At 31.0% G+C, this 6,000-nt stretch overlaps 1 protein-coding gene across 21 annotated transcripts in view; it reads right to left on the minus strand.

Moving 5' to 3' along the window:
• LOC124428867 (dopamine receptor 2) overlaps nucleotides 1–6,000 on the minus strand; it is a 50,569-nt gene that overhangs the window by 26,820 nt on the left and 17,749 nt on the right. The window lies entirely within an intron of this gene.

The following is a 6,000-nucleotide window of genomic DNA, read 5'->3' on the forward strand; positions in this document are numbered from 1 at the left end:
AAATCAAATTAGGAGAAGTCGAAGGAGATGGCGATATTTACGCAACGATTAAACGTTCCCTCGAAGTTTCGACATATTTTGTGCTGTCGAGATTGAATGCCAAAAGGAGAAACAAAATAGTTTACATCTTTGAGAATACAAATTGTCATCTTTATTTAGCTATTTTCATACTATTGTTTGCTTGTATTCAATTTAATCAATTTATATATTTTTCTTACTACTATTACTTGAATAAAATACTTTACATATATTTGTTTTAAAAACAAACAATTGTAAACAGTTATTCTGTATCTAGTAAAATATCATAAAATTTCAAATCTCCGATTTAATATTAGTTTACTTAAAAACGCAATCAAGTGAAAAATATACTAATGTTTTTTATTTAAATATAAAATACGAATTTTTAACTTTCCATGGAGAAAAATAGATCAACTATTACTATTTATCAAAGTAAAATATTAGAACAGCGATTGTGGTTGTTTCAAATGATGTACATGGTGGCTCGTTTCGTAGCTTCTTCAACGAGTAACCTCGGTTGGGCCTGCAACGAAATTAGTTTGAAACTATTCTCGATTCAATTTGCAGGAATATCCGATACTACCGAGTACGTTCACTTAGAATCCCTTGAGCGTTGATATCGAAGCCGTTAACTCGTATAAATTACTCGGCTCAATTATAGTACCTACTTGTCGCCTTAGTCACCTACTCTCCTGAAGTAATGCAAAAATTACAAAAATTGCGTTAATATAGAAAGAAGAACAGAGTATAGATATAATAAGAATTTTTTATATAGTGTTAAAAAACGTAAATATAATGAGTTTGAACTGTGATGGATAGTCCGCAGACGATTTATTGGACACGCACTTATTTAACGGAGACTTGAAAATGGAGTTGGCCGAGTCGGCTAGTCCATTACTCTCTTTTCAACTTGTTAACCGGTTTTACGATCGGCCAAGTCATCGAACCATCAATTTTTAAAGCTTCACGGTGCGTGTAGCCAAAGCGAAATAAAACGCTCGGCTAACTCCATCTTCGAAAGCCATCGTAGGGTGGAAACCTGTGAGAAATGGATCCTTTCGCATTTTAAATGGTCGCACTTCGACTCTATCGCAACATCGACGCTATATTTTCTTTCTCATTTTAGCCACGATCCCTTTGGGAATGAAGAGGAAGAGAGAAAGAGAGAGAGAGAGAGAGAGAGAGAGAGAGAGAGAGAGAAAGAACTCTGAAATTTTAAGTAACCTTAAAAAATTAATGCGTTATATGAAGTATGCATCTATATAAAACATTACCTCAGAACATGCTTTTTCCAGTCTTTTTCCATCTTTAATTTTTCAACTTATCTTAATATTCAGTCTTTCTTAATATTTATCTATCAAGAGAATTGATAAACTACAATATGAATATATGCATTTTACATCGAATATAATCCTTTTGACCGTACCAAATTTGTTTGATAAAATATCGTCGTCGTATCGAACAAAGCAGTGTGGATGGCCACCATTGTTGGCCTCTATGCAAACATTTCCAACTTGGTCGCGTCACAATAGCCACTAAACCTGATAAACAACACCGGATCTTTATTATACTCTCATGGCAGATGTTATGGAAATGATGTTTTAAAAGTATTTCCAATGGTCTCCTGAATTATTTCTATATTTTGTTACGTGTCAACGTTTACAAATTCGCAATGTTTTTTTACTTTTGAGAAATCTTTTTTTTTTATTTAGAGTACAGGTGTGTTACATCGTAACTTGAAAATTTCTCACAAATCTTTCCTTACTCTTATCTAGCTACGGCAAGATAAAATACATTAGATAAAGTTAGACGCTTAAAGCATAAAACTCGATTATCGATTACGTGTTCTGTTAACTTTTTAAGTGCGATCCTGTTATTTTGTTTCTTTTAGAAAAAGAAAAATCGATTAGCTCTCCAAGAATAGTAATCTCGAACAATGCAAAAAGATATTGGCATTATAGAAATTTTTAAACAAATATAACTCAATCTATATATAGAATCGGTCAATTTTAATATCTTCATAATAAATAAAAAAGAAGCTGATCTAAAATATATATATATATATATATATATATATATATTCATTCTTTATAATAATTTTTTTTTAATTCAAAATTTAAAAGAAGAATTATTCTGCAGGATTCTTTATATCTGTTACAAGAAAAAATGTATATACATGATAAATATCTATGTGTGTATTGGTATATATTTGAATGTAATTTTTAATGGACCTATTTCCTTTTGCTTGTTTTATTGATTATAAATATAGTGACACGTCAGAGGTAAATCTAAAGTGCAAAGGGTTAAACTTTAGAGATTCGATGCAGATACATACACAGGAACGTACATGTGTATATGCCTTGAGTTACTACTTGCATTATATTTGGAAAGAATGGCATTGAGATGTTTGTGATGATGGATTGTAAAATCTGCTGATGTGAAGTAAGGTTGTTTTCGAGGTGAGTGTTAAGAATAGGTAAGTAGATTCTCGAAAGTAACAAGTTTTCTTTAAATTTTGTTACGATATAATATTAAAGCTTGGCATCCGATTAGAATAGATTCTGGAGAAAAAAAAAATAGAGAATATTTGATGAAAGAAAAATCTATAAAAAATAAGGGTGTGCTTTTTAAAGAATCAAAAAATAATGCTCGAATTGCAATGGTCTACTCCTAATACGTAGATAACATTTAATCGTCTTTTAACAAAATATTACAAAATTTGACCAAATACGGCTAAACTAAATCTATTGAAATTTAACAGAACACTTTTGCGAAATTTGAAATTGTAGGGCTTAACATTTTGGTCAAACGCTGAAAGAGATAGATCTGGTTCCTTATGTCAAGAGCTTAAAGGACTTAGTGCGGTCTTGCCTAAAAATATTCTATACTTGATATGATTCTGTCCTCAAAATTGAAAGTACACATTTCATTGACTCGAATGTTTTAGATACGTATGTAGGTTAGATATATATTTCAAAAATGTATAAACTCTTTTAAGCTAAATCCTTGAAACGCGAAATTTCGAGTTGACAGTAGAATCGAATAAAATGTTTCAATGTATATAAACGGGATATCTGGAAGATTGGTATAACCAGACGGGAAATGATCCTACATAGAAAAATAAGTCAAAAAAAAAAAACTGACATTATTTCATAGAAAAATAAGTCAAAAAACTGACATTATTTCGTTTGCAAACACTATTTTCGAAAAAATCGTATTTAAAAATTAGACTTATCTCTTCTATGTTTATTCTTATTACATAGAATATATGAAGAGAAAATTATCATATATTATATAGAATAATTTGAAATTATTATAAAAACGTTGAGTATGTGTTAGTTGAAAAGAGAATATTTGCTTGTATGACACGCATATATTATACTTTTACATATATGTATATATTATACTTTTACATAAACTACAATATATTAATAGGAAATATGCAAGCTAGACTAAAATGTTATTCTCTCTTTTATAACTTGTATATGTACCATATCAAAAGGATCATTAAGCCATATTCCGTTGTATATAGTATTCTCGCGTTTTCAGCGGTTGCTTTCCTTTTGCAAACAAACTTGAATGTTTCTCAACGTGCGTATTCAAAGAGAAGCGTGAATCTCTTTACCGTCTCTTTCATATAAAGTGCATTATATAACCGTGTATGTGTTACTTGTACGGCGTAATTTAAAAAAAAGTTTTCGCTTTCCGTCAGTCCAACTTCTAACTTAAAGAAATATCAAATTCTCTTTTTCTCTGTCTATTTTATATTTAAAAAGTCTGTTTACTTTCGAATAATTAAAAATTATAATATTTCCAAAAATTTGTTGATATGAATAATCAGGAACAATCGAACGCAAGTTTTATAATATATTTCTTCGCTACGTTTAAAATTTTCCTTTTTCTATTTGTTTTTTTTAATCTTAAAAATTTTTTTGCTTAAATTAAACTTACAGGACTTAAATTAAACTTAAAGTTTGGAAGATCGATTAGTCTATGTATTATATTTTCCACCAACATAGAAATGTAAATGTTAAACATTTTTCTTCTTCTTCTTCTTCTTCTTATCTTATCTTGTCTTTTTATTTTCTTCTTAGTCTTTTGCTGCTTAATCTTCTTTTTCCTTTTCCGGAAAAGTTTTGCTTTAGATAAAATTTATAGAATATACACGAGCCATCTGACATATTCGCCTTACTGCATAAAGTCAAGCTGTTAGTATATATCATATTATTCAATGCCAGTCATCTTATTTCGTTTTCTATCATCTTAATGGTATGTGTTCCGACAAAACTTTCCCCGTAGGATTAAATAAAAAACTCATCCTTGTCTGTTTATTTTTTCCCACGTAAATGCTCGAAAGAGACTCAGTTTTATAAATCGAGAGAGAGAAAAAGTTAGCAACTTTTTTTTCGCGAGAATATGAGTATATCATAAAAAATAAATGAGATATAATTTTAACATAAGGACGTTGTTTTGGTTGTTTGAAAATTAGGTATGTGAGTACACACATACATGTCCTTAAAGGATAATCTAAAATGCCGTAAATAACGTGTGTGTATGTGTATGTGTATGTGTATGTGTATGTGTGTGTGCGTATGTGTGTGTGTGTGTGTGTACATATACATATGTAGACAAACAAACATCCTGCATTTATAAAAGAATTTTTGTTAAGCTTGTAAAAAGCTGGCTTATCTCAAATGATTTTTTCTTTACATATACGTGTTCCTTTCTCGATGTAAATAGAGGGAATGAGGGGGTTGGAATCACCTTCTATATTCGTCTCACGTTTTTTTCCCTTTCGAATATATTCGAGTAGCTTGAAATAGACGTCGATCTGATAATATTGAATTTTCTTTTGATCGGGACCATTTTATCCTATTCTTTTTTTTTTTTTTCGTGACTGATGCTTAAATCTCGGGACGGAAGTCTTGCAAAGTAACGGAGTATCTAAAGTCGACAAATAAAAACTTTTTCCGTTGCTTTCATGAGCTTCTAAAAATAAAGTGCTACCTACCAAGGTGGCCGAGGATGGAGCCCTTTCACGGGTTTCGCTCACGATGCATGGGTTTCGCCTTAAAATCGATTTTCTTCCTTTATCGTGGCAAATGCGTTCCTCGCTTTTTCAACTGACATGTACTTTAAGTCAATGCAGAGGGAAAATTTACATTTTTTACAAGGTTTCGCCTTATATCTTCGAATATATCGATCGATCGATCAATACACATAAGTCACAGTTTAATCTTTCAGAATGAAAAAGAATCCATGTGAGAAACGAGAAAAAGGAAATAATATATCTTCTTTAATTCGTTCTCTCAAAAATAGAGTAGTCGAAGAATAATAAAAATTCTCTTTTAATCGTAGATTTATATGTCTGCAGTTGAATAGCGTCCGTTACAGTCGTCGCCTCGTCACTCTTCTTCACAGGCCTTTTTTGACTTTTTTTTTTTCGTTAACAGAACCAGGATCGCTATTATTTATCGTTGGACACATCGTCATTTTTCACAAAGCCGTATTAGATAGTCGACATTTCTTTTCTTCTCTTGTCGAGAGAAAAGCTGTCGGCGTTCGACGAGACGTGATTGTTGCTCCATTTTTCCTTTCTCTCTCACTCTCTCTCTCTCTCTCTCTCTCTCTCTCTCTTTCTCTCTCTCTCTCTCTTTCTCTCTTTCTTCTCGACAAATAAAGAAAATTTTTAGAAAATTTTAATTAATAGGCATTGTTACCTTCTGTCTTTTAACGATTTTATTATTGCGAATGATTAATTAATAATTAATTAAAGCATTTTTTTTTAATCATTATGACGATAAATTTATAAGTTTTAAAATTCGTGGAAAGAAAAGTGGTATCGATTTCAGTAGCTGTAGTTCAAAGCTTGTCGCTTTATTTACTGGAAGAAAATTAATCGGCAGCTTGTACGTACAAGCACAGGCTAAAATTACAACGTTACTCTTAGAGAGTGAAGGTTTAATAGAACCCTTGAGGGAC

This window comes from Vespa crabro, chromosome 13 (assembly GCF_910589235.1).
Source record: "Vespa crabro chromosome 13, iyVesCrab1.2, whole genome shotgun sequence".
In the NCBI taxonomy this organism is placed as follows: Eukaryota; Metazoa; Arthropoda; class Insecta; order Hymenoptera; family Vespidae; genus Vespa; species Vespa crabro.